The sequence below is a fragment of the Mus caroli genome, chromosome 11, assembly GCF_900094665.2.
Source record: "Mus caroli chromosome 11, CAROLI_EIJ_v1.1, whole genome shotgun sequence".
NCBI classification, from domain to species: domain Eukaryota; kingdom Metazoa; phylum Chordata; class Mammalia; order Rodentia; family Muridae; genus Mus; species Mus caroli.
In genome coordinates, this window is record NC_034580.1 from 47,241,847 (window position 1) to 47,256,523 (window position 14,677).

Consider the following 14,677-nt stretch of genomic DNA (forward strand, 5'->3'; position numbering starts at 1 on the left):
ATTTCATTATTAAGAGAAAACTGCATCCTCTCTGGATGGTTTACTTTGTTGTGTGCAAAGGAAGACTGCAACTGATTTTGCACCTAAAAGAAAATACAATGTAAATAAATTAGGCAAAAAGAAAGAAAGGAAGAAAGCAAGCAAGCAACCCATTACTCAGGTAGCTGGCAAACAGCAGGAGAGGCCAGATGCAGGTGCACACTAGCTGCACAGCTAATCTTAACCCTATCGTTGGTTTTAGTCTATTTTCACAGCTAGAGAACTCCAGGGTCTCAGTGATTCCTCCGTAGAGTCAGGGGAAAGAGAGCAGGAGGACTATGTCACTTGTCAGCTCCAACGAAGCCTGTGCATGAGACAAAAGCGAAATAGGGTCACTTATCCCAACAGACCTATGGTCAGGACAAAAGTGACATAGGGATCTCTTATCCCCAACAGAACTATGGTCAGGACTGGCCCATCCCCACAAGTCAACAAGACATCTCTGGACTCACATGGAACTGAAGTAGCTCTGGGGACCCCAAACTCAGGAGGGGGGTCCATGAGGAAATGAGCCCAAAGCGTCTTGCAACTGCACAGTGTTCTGCTTGCTTTTCTGGGCCAACAGAGATGCAAGCCTGCCCGAGGAGCTTGCAGACTCAGGGCATCCTGCTGTTTTCCCTAAAGCTTCTGGATTTCTTAATTTGAATCTGCAAGTAAGAACCCGACTGGCCAGGCTTGGATCAGGTTTTCTGTCTCAGGCCAATCAGCTTTGGCAGGCTCCGTGGAGGGGAGGCTGGGCAGAAAAAAAAAAAAAAAAAAAAAGGGTGACTTGCTTTTCCCTTCCCTGCAGGCTGTGACCGGGAAGAAAGATCAATGAATAACATTGCTGGTGCACTTTGATTCCAATCCCAGGGGCTCCCAGGTCTCCTCCTATTCTGGCTGTTTTTCTTTGCCTTTCTTGTGTGGCTAATTCTTTGGATTAAAAAACCTTCCCTTCTGGAAGGAAAGAGATTCATAAAAGTCAGGTTCAGTCCTCAGCACTAGAAAGTTAAAAACAAACAAACAAACAAACAAAACCCAAAACATACATGGCTTGGGAAGTTCAGCTATCAGACTCACGAGGTCCCTCTAGTCAACAGTTGCTGGAGATGGAACTCTTGAGCTGCTGGTAAGTCATGCACTGGCCCAGGGATGCATGCAAGGTTTTGTTAGTTGGGGGCCTTTAGGGTGATCTTTTTAGCTACCTTGAGTTACCTTGTAAATAAATTAAACACACTCCCTGGCTTGCCAAGTAGACTTTGGGTGGAATTCTTTAATCTGTCATCTGTGCCTTCTCTACAGCAAATAGCTGTCTGTCTCCCCAGGAAAAGTGACACAAGCCACTCACTGAGACTTAGGTAAGTGCCTTACCAGTCCTCTGCATCTCCATTCATTTTAAACTAATACCAAGACTCCCAGGGCGAAGTTCCGAGGAGCCAGACTTTCTGCCCACTCACGACACATAGCCCTGGGCATCAGGGCTCAGGGTCAAGTGTAAGATTCTTGGAGACAAATCTTGTGTCCCCAGGTCTCGTCCTTCCTACTCTGCCTCCCGTATGCCCCTGTGACTCAGCAGCTTTCCCTGCCTGGTTTTTACTCCGGGAATGGGCTGGGCGTTTGTTGCCAGGTAGATAGAGCTGTAGACTTGGGAAGCTATGGCTTGAACTCAGGTTCTTTCTAATGCAAAGCAAGCCCTGTACCAAGGAGCTGTCTGTCTGACTACATTCTATTTTGAAGGGTTTTCCCTCATAGTCTTAACTAGATTTGGGCTTAGGCCCCCTCACATTCCCTCTCCTCGGCCTCTCTCTCTCTTCGTTCCCTTTATTTATTTATTTATTTTTGGTTTTTCGAGACAGGGTTTCTCAGTATAGCCCTGGCTGTCCTGGAACTCACTTTGTAGACCAGGCTGGCCTCGAACTCACAAATCCTCCTGCCTCTGCCTCCCCAGTGCTGGGATTAAAGGCGTGCGCCACCACGCCTCTTCGTTCCCTAATTTCAGCCCATGGAACAGCATTTTAAATCTAGAGTGGCTGCCGATGCCCAACTGTCTTGTTCAGCCGCAGCAGGTTGTGAGCAACCACCTGGCGTCTCCTCTACTGAACCCTAAATGCCCGGATTCTCCTCGGATGTCTGTTAGTAGAAGGCAAAGGGTGTGAAGTCTTCACTCACATGTGATTTCACAAACTCTCCAAGCCTGATTTGGTTAGTCTTGGTGTGGCACGCTCAACAGGGCAGGAGGCCACGTGCTCAGGCTGGGAAAAAGTGACCGCCCGCTCTACACTGCAGGAAAGCAGACATCCAGAACCCGCGTGACCTCCTCACGTAGCGAGACTCAGCAGTCTCACAAACCCACTTTGTCTTTTTTAATTTCTTAAATGCTTGGGAAATGGCGGAAAGAGGCTTTGACAACCAGGGAGGATTGCACGCAAATTTGCAGTGCGGAGCCGGCTCTCGGGAGAGTTTAATTTGCAATTGATTCGCTGACGCACGCGGGCGTGTCGCAGGCTCCGGAAACCAAGGTTGGAGCAGAGGGGACAGTAGCCGCTCTGCCCTATACAGCGCCACTTCCAGAGCCCAGTGTCCCCACTGGGCCTCCGAGTGACTCGCAGCCTCGTCGACTCCGGCGATACTATCCGCTGAGGTCCCTAGGCCACCGCTCTGTGTGCCGGAAGCTCCCCTCCCCCTCTTCCCAAATGCTTCCAGCAGCCTAGAGGCTGCAACAGTGACCCGCGTGTCCCCGCGCACGCACACACCTCACGCACGTCAGACCCACGCCTCCCTATCGCCCCGTGCCAGAGTGCACGCAGGCCTTTACGCGCGGCCACACATGATCACAGAGCCGCAGAGGGCGAGAGCGCCGCTCGCGAGTGGGAAGAAGACCCCGGGACTGGTCTGGGCGCTGTCCGGGGTGGAGCCGAGGGCGGAGCTTCGGGGTCCGGCGCGCAGAGCTGGGGCGTGTCCGCGCCGCCGCGATCTGCGCCGCTCCGCCCTCGGCCCGTTCGCTGCGCTCCCAGCCTCCTCGCCGCAACCCCCGCCGTAGCTGCCGCTGCTCCCGCCGTCACCGCCTCCGAGGTAGGCGCAGCGGAAAGGGCCTGGGCTATGCCTGAGTCCCCAGGGCCTCGGGTCGCGCTCCTGGGAAGTCGCCAGGGAGGCGATCGAGGGAGGTTCGGGCGAGGGCGCTGGGCCTAAGAGCTTGGCCCCGGGAAGGGTGAACCAGGGACGGTCATTGCGGGCCTGGAGGGGCAGCGGGCTTGTAGGGGAGGCCTGGAGGGCGGGCGCAGAGTGGATCTCCCAGATCCTAGCTCGAGCGTTCAGAGCACCTGCATTTGGAAGCCAGGGGCGGTTCGAACTTGCGAGGGGCGGAAGGGCAAGGGCGGCCGCGTGGAGGCCCGGCGGGCCGCGGGTCTAGGTGACCTTCCCGGCGGCGCCCTCTGGCTCTAGATTCCGTCAGCGTGGATCTGGTAGAGACCCTCCCACGGCCCAAGACCTTCCCCGCCAGTCCCAAGGGCCTGTGCAGACCCAGCTTCCTCCGCCGAGAGGACGAACTCCAGGCACGGCCATGCCCTGGATCCCCCAGCCCCTACACGCCCTAGCCGGCCCACGCCCGGAGTAGGTGGCGCCGGGTCCCTCCCGCGCATGCCAGTGTCTTCCCGGGCGGAACGGGCTGCCCTGAGTGGACTTAGGCCGCAGGAACAGGGACCTGGGCCTGGACTAAAAGCGAGACCCCATAGGGAGCCATATGCCTGGCCTCCTTGGCCTCGGGGATGGGACGGATTCTGTGTCCTGTGTCGTCAAATGCAACTGTGCGTTCTGGAAACTGTTTTCAGGGCCTGACATCAGATTGGAGGCCCGCAACTCTACACGGTTTGTCCAAGGTCACACTGATAGGAAGATTTAAAACTTCAATCTTCTCATCTGCGAAATAGGAGCAATTATATACACTTCACTGAGTTTGGGGGAAAGAATAAAATGATCCGATTAACACGAAGCCTTGGGGCATGCACAAGGACACCTTAGAAACCTTGACACTTACCTAGAAGACCTAGGAGCTTTTGGGGGAGGGTTGAACTCATCCTGCACAGACTTTTTTTTTTTTTTTTTTTCCCACATGGTGTACTGGAAGGGACTCCATGAATATACAGGCGTATTATTTTAATGCCATTATTACTAATGTCAGAAGCAAGCATTTGTGCAGCACCAGGTATTGAGTCATTGGAGAATAATTGACAAGACACTGTCAGTTTGCAGATTGACAGCTGTCAGGCTGGAGCACTAAATCTGACTGCAGACCCAGAATGCAGGAAGAGTGTGGGCTTAGCTCAGGTGTGTGCTGTCCAAAGCTCCTCTTTCCTTGACCAGAGATATAGGTGAGGGGCTTAACTCCGGCTTGTTTACTAGCAAGCCAGGCATAACTGCGGAGGGCCTGCCTGCTTTTCTCGGGACTGACAAAACTGTAGGGCCAAACTCAGGCTTGTCTTCAGGGACTCGGGTGGGAACACTTGGCACACATTAGGTGGCTAAGAAAGGTCTGTGGGGTAAATTCATTTTTTAAAAATGTCTATTTAATGTGTGCATGCTTGTGCCTATGTGAGTTTATGTACATACATGCAGGTGACCTCAGTCCAGAAGAGGGTGTTGGATCCCCTGAGCTGGAGTTATAGGTGGTTGTGAGACGCCCCACGTGGGTCTGGGAATCGAACCTGGGTCTTGTGCAAAAGCAGTAAGCACTTTTTTTTTTTTTTGCTTTTGTTTTTGTTTTTTCAAGAGAGGGCTTCTCAGTTATAGCCCTGGCTGTCAGCAATAAGCACTTTTTTTTTTTTTTGCTTTTGTTTTTGTTTTTTCAAGAGAGGGCTTCTCAGTTATAGCCCTGGCTGTCAGCAATAAGCACTTTTTTTTTTTTAAGATTTATTTATTATTTTATGTAAGTACACTGTAGCTGTCTTCAGACACTCCAGAAGAGGGCGTCAGATCTCATTACGGATGGTTGTGAGCCACCGTGTGGTTGCTGGGATTTGAATTCAGGACCTTCAGAAGAGCAGTCAGTGCTCTTAACCATTGAGCCATCTCTCCCACCACAGCAGTAAGCACTCTTAACCCCTGAGCTCTCTCTCCATTTTTTTTTTTCTTTCATACCACTCTTAACTACCCAGGCATGGTAGGTCACATTACATCGTGGACTCTTAAAACACCCATTAGATGACCTTGACAGCTCACTCACTTCTAGAAGCTATCCTGTCCTAGCCGAGTCATAGATGTCATAAGAGCTGTAACTGTACATACTCACCTACAGCAGTAGTCATGAGAGACGAGAAGCAGCAACTCCTTTAGCATTCTACAACTTCCCAAGTCCTGGGGGAACTTGTCCAACTGGTGTTTCTGGGCTTGAAGCTAGAGAGTGATATGGGTGGATGGGATTCTGGCCAAAGCTGTGGGGCCTGTTGCTTCTTCCCTTTCTGACAGGTGTGGGGGTATGACAGCTCGAGTCAGGTGCCAGTCCCCAGTTGTAGTAGTGGGTGCTCACAGCTGATTCGTTTTATTTCTGGTTTCTAGAATGAGGCTTTGGACAGGGGCTGTCTGGGGCCATGCGGTCCTCATGCTGGACCTGAGCCCCTAGGATTCCAGAAAGGATGTACTGTGATTGTAGCTTTGCGCTTTCCCCGGGTTCCTTTGGTACCTGAAAGGATGACAGAGGCATGCTTAGTTAGACCTGGGTATGGGTCTCCATTCTGCTGTTAAGTCACAGCATGTGAGCACTTTACTTAGGGCTGAGCTAGAAAAAGCTCCAGAGGGCAGCCTGGGCTCTCAGTTCTGATCTAACTGACAAGAGCCAGAGTCTAGCTCAGGTGAAATAGCTTTCTCGTGTCTTAGTTCCTCTCTTATAATGTGGTGGTTCTATTTATTTATTTATTTATTTATTTTGGCTTCTGTTTTAAAAAAATTGTTTGGAGGTGGCTAGCACATGTGGAGGTCAGAGGTCAACTTCTGGTCTTCCTGTCTCCACTCAGGCCTTGGGAATCACCTGGATCTGCAGTAGAAATGTGACTGTCAGTGCTGGCCATTCTGGTGTTCTGCGGCCCTGCTGTGTACACTTGGTGCTTGGGCACCAGTCCCCTGCTAGTATCCCCACAATGCACTGCTGCTGTGTTCTGAGGAACCCATAGGTGTGAGTGCCTCTGTACAGCAGAAGTTACCAACTGGTTGGGAAAGGAGAGAGGTAGCTGCTGTGGGCCATCTGTAGTGGACGGTGCTCGTAGAAATCATTTGCCCTGGGGTGAGATGGGAGGTATTTTTCCAGGACCTGGCCAGACAGTATCCGGCTAAACAATACCTCTCTATGGGTGGGGAGGACTCTGGACCCTGTGGTTCAGGGTGAGCCTCTGACAAGATGCTCAGAAACCATTATTATAATAGTAAATATACAAGACCGGAGCTTGGTTAGATTCCCTAGCCATAAATGTAGCAACGGAAACTGTCTATTGGACTGCCTTGCGTGGGACTTAGTAGAACGCTAGCCCAGCATACAGGAAGCCCTGGATTCTACCTTCAACACTGCAGAAACTCAGTGTGGTGGGTCACACTCTCAGAGGTGGAGGCAGGAGGATCAAGTTCAAGGTCATCCTCTGGACATAGTGAGTTTGAGACATTAGATCCTGTTTCAAAGCCAAACCAAACTGGCTAGTGGTGCACACCTTTAATCCTGGTACTTGGCGGGGTGGGGCAAGGGGAGGGCACAGAGGCAGACAGATCTCTGTGAGTTTGAGACCAGCCTGGTCTACAAAGTTTCAGGACAGCCAGGGCTACACAGAGAAACCCTGTCTTGAAAAACGAAGAACCAACCAACCAAAGAAACCAAACTTATTATTTATTTGTCTGCTCATCTCAGATGATAAGTTGACCTGTCATCTTAATAGAATTCTACTTGTGTTTGTTTCATGGCTTCTGCATGTACCATTGGCAGTATTAAGGGATGTATACCAAGGGGAATTGGGTCAGAGAGACTGACTTTGGGGTCTTTAACTTGGAAAGGGAGTAGGATATAGACCCATATGTCCTTGATTCCCAAGGCTGAGCACTTCCCAAGTCTGAGCACTTAAAGAAAGCGCTGACTGTGTTAACCCCCTATGCCTTGTGGTACCTGGGCTATCCTGGAGCTCTGGTGTGCCTGGCTGGACCCTAGACCCTAGAGTGCTGCTGGCTGCCTGCATGGCCTTCTCTCCACAGGTGGGTGAGGGAGAGAAGGCAGGCTGCCTTGAGTCAACCACAGCCTCCACAGCCTTATAGAAGGCTGTGCTGCTGCTGGTGGCCCAGCTTCCAGAGGGTTTTAAAATAGAAGCAGAGCCTGGAAAGCCAGACTGTCCCCCTGTGAGATTCTGTGGAGGGGGGAGGGGAAGGCAGCTGCTTTGGGAACTCAGCCTGCTTCCAGAGCAGAGGGCCACTGCCTTGCCAGCATCTGGAACCAGCGACTGTTCCCTGGGCTGCCTTTGCTTGAAAAGAGCGCACTGGTGTGTGTGTGCCTGTGTGTGTCTGTGTGTGCCTGTGTTTATGTCTGTCTGTGGTGCAGGGAAGCTCCTGAACTGAGCCTGCTTTCTGCTAAGAGGTTGATTTTTGCCCCTGGTCCCTAGGGTTGGAGAAGTGGTTGATTTTGCTGTAATCTATCATGACCTCTTTTTTATTTGTTATTTTTATTTTTTAGATATATTTGTTCATTTTATGTATATGAGTACAATGTAGCTGCCTTTAGACGTACCAGAAGAGGGAATTGTATACATTACAGATGGTTGTGAGCCACCATGTGGTTGCTGGGAGTTGAACTCAGGACCTCAGGAAGAGCAGTCAGTGCTCTTAACCTCTGAGTCATCCCTCCAGCCCCCAACCTCTTTATTTCTTTATATGTATAAGGGTTTTCCCTGTACATATGTATGCATATCATGCTCATGTAGTGCCCACAGGGTCCAGAAGAAAGCATCCATCAGATCCCCTTTAACTGGAGTTAGAGATTATTTTGAGCCCCTGTGTGGATGCAGGAAGCAAACCTGGGTCCTCTGCAAAAGCAGCCAGTGCTCTTAATGGCTGAACCATCTCTCCATCCCCTTGATACCTCTTTTGTTTGCGGGTCAATTTTTTTTTGCCCTGGCAAACCATCCAAAACTGTTGGAGAAAGCGCAGAACCAAAAGTTTTCCCATGATTCCCTGACCTGGGATGGTGATGCTAATATTTGGTGGCTTTGGCTCCTGACAGTAGCTATGTACTGTTAACCGGTTATTCATGCAGCGCAATAAGGAAGTCGCTTTCGGGTGTAGGGTACCTGAGAAAGGGTGGGCTCTGGGTCACACCCAGGGGCTCTTCTGCCAAGTTGATGACTCCTCCATCATCATCTGTAGTTACCTGGATGGTCTGAGAGATGCCACGGCAGGTGGCTCCGGATCTTTGGGAAGTGGTCTTGTTTCCCCTTTGCTTTTGGAGATGGGGGTCTGAGCTCACTGCGGGTGTTTCCAGTGTTGAGGAGACTCTACTTCCTGGTTAGGTGTGAGACCTGTGTTAGCGCCTGTGTTAGCTTGGGGTTCCGGTGGGTGCACAGTACCGAGTGAGGCTAATCTCTTTTGTAGTCCATTGCCATCCTCCCTCAGGCTGCTTGACAGCTGCCCTGGCAGTTTTTATACACATGGAAGTTAAGGAGCTTTGCCCTGTTCTTTGCCTTCTGGGCGGAGTGGCCCAGATGTTCGTGGTTGCTTGGGAGAGGAATGTGCCCCTATAGGCCTTGCCCAGTGATAGGGCTACCGTCTCAGTTTGAATCAGTCCTTAGAACCAGTATGGACACTGTCCAGACAACTTTTCCTTCCTGTATCTTAAAATATTAGTCTTATGTCAATGGGTGTTTTGTCTGCTTGTGTGTATATATACCATGTGTATGTCTGGTGTCCTCAAAGGGGATTGGACCTCCTGGAACAGGAGTTACAGATGGTTGTCAGCCACCACATAGGTGCTGGGAATTGAACCCTGGCCCTTTGGAAAAGCAGCTATTGCTTTAAACCAACTACCATTTCTCCAGTTCTTTCTCTTAAAAAATACTTTATGTGTACATATGTGCACTACATGTGTGCAGTGCCCGAGAAGCCAGAGGAGTGCATTGAGCTCCTGGAGCTGGAAACCCAACCCTGGTCCTGAGACGAGTGGGCAGTGCCCTTAGTTAGCCTCGGAGCCATCTCTCCAGCCCTCTGGTGTCTTGACTGTGATGACATGTTGGAAGGTTGCTGACTTCCAATGTTTTCTGCTCTTCACAACACTATTTCAATAATGAAGTAGAATAAAAAATGGAAACCACATCTGAATTCCGCATCTACTTTCCCCAAACCACATTTCTCCCCGAGGCAGCCATCCTGCCCAGATGGGGCCCCTCTTTCCTGATTTCACCCACTTACTTACAAGTTCCTGAATGGATAAAGGACCCACTAATTATGCGGAATTAGAAATTTCCCTGGCATGTTCTTTTCTTTTCTCTCCTTTTCTTTTCTTTCTTTTTAAAAATATTTATTTTTACTTTTTTTAAAATTAGGTACTTTCTTCATTCACATCTCCAGTGCTATCCCAAAAGTGCCCCCCCCCCCCCCCCCCCCCCCCCCCCCCCCCCCCCCCCCCCCCCCCCCCCCCCCCCCCCACACACACACACTTCCCGGCCCTGGCGTTCCCCTGCACTGAGGCATATAAAGTCTTCATGACCAATGGGCCTCTCTTTCCACTGATGGCCTTATTTTTACTTTTTGAGGCAGTGTCTCACTATGCAGCTATGGCTGGCCTTGAACTCACAGAGATCTGCCCTCCTCTGCCTCCTGGGAGTTGGGATTTTAAAGGCCTGCACCACAACACCCAGCTTGGCTTTCTCTTTTCATTCGGTGGTACATAATGTTCTATGTTCTCATATATAAATTCATCACTGTTAATTGTGTTGAGATAGACTCATAACCCAGGCTATTCATTCCCTGTGTGGCCAACAATGACCTTGAACTTTTGGTCCTCCAGCCTCGTCCTAAGCGCTGGAATTTCAAGTTTTCCGCCCTGGTACCCATCTCCCCTCATTGCTTTTGATGACTCTTTGGTGATCCTTAATTTGTTACTATCCTGCTTTTTTTGGTTTCTTCGTTTTTCTAATGATGGGCATATTGGCCACATCTAGGTTTGTGTGACACAGGCGATGGGGTAGAGAATATGTTCTGTAGGTTTTTTGGTGCCTAGAACACTTAGTACGTGGGGTTCCTAGGAGTAAGATTAATGCTGAATTAATTGTTTATCAATTGTTCTCTAAAAAAAGTAGACTGTATTCACATTCCGTTTCCTGACATTTTTCCAGTCTTGGGGTCGTCAGTGTACAGCAGCTCCTGGAATAAAACCCATAGCTGGTTTTAAGGCCTGAAGCACCCAGGATACCCCCCCCCCCCAGAGGTCCCTCAGCCTGGGCTCAGCTCTTTCCTAGGGGGCTTGCTGCTCTGGGGACTCCTGGTCTGCTCTGCTCTGCTCCGGCTTGCCAGCTGCCTCTCGGGGGAAGCGCCTACTTCCTGGTTACATTGTAATTTACTTGTTCCTATTGTCAGACACCAAGTTTCTACTTTCCTCTTTTTGTTACAATGATACTTTTTTTTTTTTTTAACTAAGTCGGGCTGTGGCCTGAGTCCTGGTTCATCTAGAACTCACCTTCTGGACTATCCCTGTTTGTCTTTCACTCTTTTTCTTCTCTTAAATTTTATGTATATGAACATTTTGCATGTGTGTACTCTGAGCCATCTCTCTAGCTCCTCCTCTCCACTGTTTTTTGTTTTTGTTTTTGTTTTTTTTTTTTGAGACAGGTGTCTTACGTCGCATAGGCTGGCTTCGAACTCACTATGTAGCCAGTGATGACTTAGAACTTCTGGTCTTCTTGCCTCTCTCTCCTGCAGGCTGGGATTATTGTCATATGCTACCAAGCCTGGTTTATGCAATGCAGTGATAGTACTCAAGGCTCTGTGCATGCTAAGCAAGCATTATACCAACGGAGACTCACCCACCCTCAGCTAAGCAAGCATTATACCAACGGAGACTCACCCACCCTCAGCCTCTGAAACTGCTGCAGCAAAGAGCACGAAGCAAACCCAGCTTGCAGTGATGCTTTGGGAGGGCTGCTGAGATAGCTCAGCAGTTAAAGGCACTTGCTGCCAGGTCTGAAGTTCTCGGAATCTATATGGTGGAAGGAGAGAACTAACTCCTGTATGGTGTCCTCTGACCCTCACAGGTGCACCACGGTACACACAGGCTCACTACATACACGTAATTAAAGATATAAGATGTGATACTCACTGCATAGTAACTCATGAATGCCCATCATGTGCTGGGCCTTGACTTCTTTATAGACATTTGGGTAAACATATGCTTGATGGGCTCTGAGGAGCTTTGAGTTCAGGGGGTGTATGGTGGGAGGAGGGGTAGAGGGTGGGAGCACAGTGAGTGAGCAGCTGTCGCTGCCATGTAGTTGATGAGTCAGGAAGATGTTGTCCTCCCCAGGCCCCAAGATGGAAGTTACATAAGTGGGTTGTGTGAACTGCTAGGTGATACACAATCCTTCCCCTCTGCTTCCAGTATGGCTGGGTATCCATTCCTTAGGCTGGAGTGGCGTTTGCATAATTTGTTCAAGGTCAGCCAGGGAAAGCTTGGGTTGGTAGGCTGGCAGACAGGGGGGCAGGGGAGTGGGGGAGGGGCAGGTGTCCCCCTAGCCCCCCCCCCCCATGAAGGCAGTATGGTGGAATAGAAAGGAAGGGAGCCTCACTGAGCCTGGCCCCTACCCTGAGCTCAGAAGTTCCGACTCACTCCCTGGATGATAATCTCCTTAGAGCTGATGCAGTAGCTGGTGTTTGCTATGGGTAGTGGTGTTTTTTTTTTCTCTTTTGACAGGTGGCTTTCCATGCTGGGTTTGAGGATTAGTGTCAACAGACTGCATTTGGGGAACACTAAATAATGAATGTTCTGTCTTTTCCTCAAGGTGGGATCTGGCCTAGATGCCTGCAGGGTGGGGGCTCTGGGGGCTGTCTTTTCTGGGAGGTCAGAGAAGAGTAGCAGGAAAGACCTGGCTTCTGATAGGCTGGAGACACAGCTGGCTTGGTAGAGTGCTTGCCTAACGTGCACACTGCTAGCCCCAACACCACATACGTCCGGAATGCTTGTATACTCTCAGCACTCTCAGATGGACACAGGAAGATCCGAAGTTCAAGGCCATTCCTGTCTGCATAGTGAGTTGAAGGCTCGATTGGGCTACATAAGACCCTGCCTCAAAAGGAAAAAAAGAGGCAGGTGTATGGGCACACTTTCAAGGTTAGCTCAGGGCTTAAGAGCACTGTATTTTTGTTGTTGTTGTTGTTTGTTTTTTTAAACATTGGACCTGCAGTTTTGTTCCCATGACTACCTTTAACTCCAGCTCCAGGGGATCTGGTGCCTCCTTCTGGTCTCTGCAGGCACCTGCACACAAGTGGCACACACAGATATATATTTATATACACAAAAATAAAATGAAATCTTAAATATTGGTTAGAGTGTGTGCAGGGTGCTTTAGTGTTCTTGGATGCTGCAGATGGGCCCGCTCCCCCTCTGTTCCTTCCTCTAGGGAAGAGACAGCAAAGTCTGTAGATGTTTCTTTTTGTTTGCTTAGTTTTGTTAGGGGTTTTCAGGTTTATTTTATTTTATTTTATGTGTAGAAGTGTTTTTGTGTGTGTGTGCACGCGCGCTGGGTCCCCTAGAACTGGAGTCATGGACAGTTGTGAGGCACTGTGTGGGTGCTGGGAATTGACCCCTGGTCTTCTACAAGAGCAACAAGAAGTCTTAGCCAGGGAGCCATCTCTCTTGTTTTTGTACTTTCATGGATGGCTCTTAATCCAGCAGAGATGGAGAATGTTCTGGGCTCTCTGCCAAGATTTTCTTCTGCAGGTCTGCTGGGCTGGGCTGTCTTTCAGCCCAGGATTGCTTGGGGGTGACTTTTCTTAGGGGAGGGCTAGGCCCATCTGGCCTGAGGGGGAAGGGGAAGAGGGGAGTCCCCAGCTCTGGAAGAGTGGGTGGGGCGGTATTGGGTATATCTCTGCCCTCTTTTGACCTGACCTTAATGTGGGCCGGTCCACCTACATTAGGTTCCAGCCTGTTGGTGGGCGAGAGCAGCAGCAACACAAAGAAGGATCGAGCTATCTCTGAGGATGTGAACCATGGCCTGGACCGCAGATTCCATTCACATTGGAGGCCATGGCTGTTTCTTCTGTAGTGTGTATTGGGTTTGGCCGTAGGCTGTCTTTAGTTATTGACTGATGGATTGGTTTATTATGTGGAGGTAACTTTTGGGAGTCCCGTTGCATCCTGCAGGTTCCAGGTGTGCCAGCAGGCACCTTCACCTGCTGGATTACCTTGCAGGTCCTGCTGTGAGCTCTCTGTGGTGTCCTTGATTCAGGTGTTGGTCAGTTGATATTGTTTCCCTAGAATCATTTGAAATCTTCAGTGGGTGCCCACTCGCCAGGAATATACCATAGTATATTCGTGTTTGTGAATGGGTACGTGTGTCATGTCAGATGTTGCCTATGCAGATCCAGTTTGATAAATTAGGTGTACAGTTGTTGTTGTTGTTGTTTGTTTGTTTGTTCATTTGTCTCCTCACCCCTGAGACAGGGTTTCTTTGTGTAACAGACCTGGCTGTCCTGGAATTCACTTTGTAGACCAGGCTGGCCTCAAACTCACAGAGATCCACCTGTCTCTGCCTCCTGAGGAGCTAGGATCAAAGGTGTGTGCCACCCTCACCTGGCAGGTGTGCAGTATTTTAAAATGAAGGGAACCAGCTGAGGATGTAGCTCCACTGGCAGTGTGCCTGCTGGGGAACTTGAAGTCCTAAATTTGATCCCAGCAGTGCAGAAACTAGGTGTGGTGATGATGCCTGCAATCTCAGCAGTTGAGGGATGGAGGATTAGAAATTCAAAGTCATACTTGGCTACATAGAAAGTTCCAGGCCATCCTGGACTACATAAGATCTTGTCTCAGGAAGAGGGGGCGGAAAATGGAACCACTCTTCTGTTTAGTGACGTTATGGTTCTGGGATGGGACTCTGTCACTCATGGGTCCTTCTCTTCAGGACAGAAGTCACAGTGTGTGCTGTCCCAGAGCAAGGGTTTAATTTTTTCTACACAGCTTGTCAACATAAAACCTTCCAGGAATATAATGTCACAGAGACCATTAGAGTTATTCTCTTTCTCTGACCACTGTGATATTTAACTAATATTTGCTCACTAACTTAATTATGTGTAACAACTAAGTCCTGCTTCTGACCTCCTAGGGTACCAGCACCCGTGTGTGTGTGTGTGTGTGTGTGTGTGTGTGTGTGTGTGCACTCACTCATAGATACGTAAATAAAAGAGATGATAGCACTTTTGATGGAACCTGGAGCCTTTCAGATGCTAAGCTGATGTGCTACCCTGACTCTAGTCTCAGCTCCCTGGAGAGTATTTTTTTTCTAAAGACTTATTTATTTTATGTATGTGAGTACACTGTATTTGTCTTCAGACACACCAGACGAGGGCGTCAGATTACATTGCAGATGGTTGCGAGCCACCATGTGGTTGCTGGGTTTTGAACTCAGGATCTTCGGAAGAGCAGTCAGTGCTCTTAACC

At 49.6% G+C, this 14,677-nt stretch overlaps 1 protein-coding gene across 1 annotated transcript in view; it reads left to right on the forward strand.

The window, feature by feature from the left end:
• Positions 1 to 2,795: 2,795 nt before the first annotated feature.
• Vdac1 (voltage dependent anion channel 1) overlaps positions 2,796 to 14,677 on the forward strand; it is a 29,350-nt gene continuing 17,468 nt past the window's right edge. The window contains exon 1 of the mRNA XM_029483538.1: positions 2,796 to 3,090. The gene's annotated coding sequence lies outside the window, so the exon portion shown is untranslated. The remainder of the gene's footprint in view (positions 3,091 to 14,677) is intronic.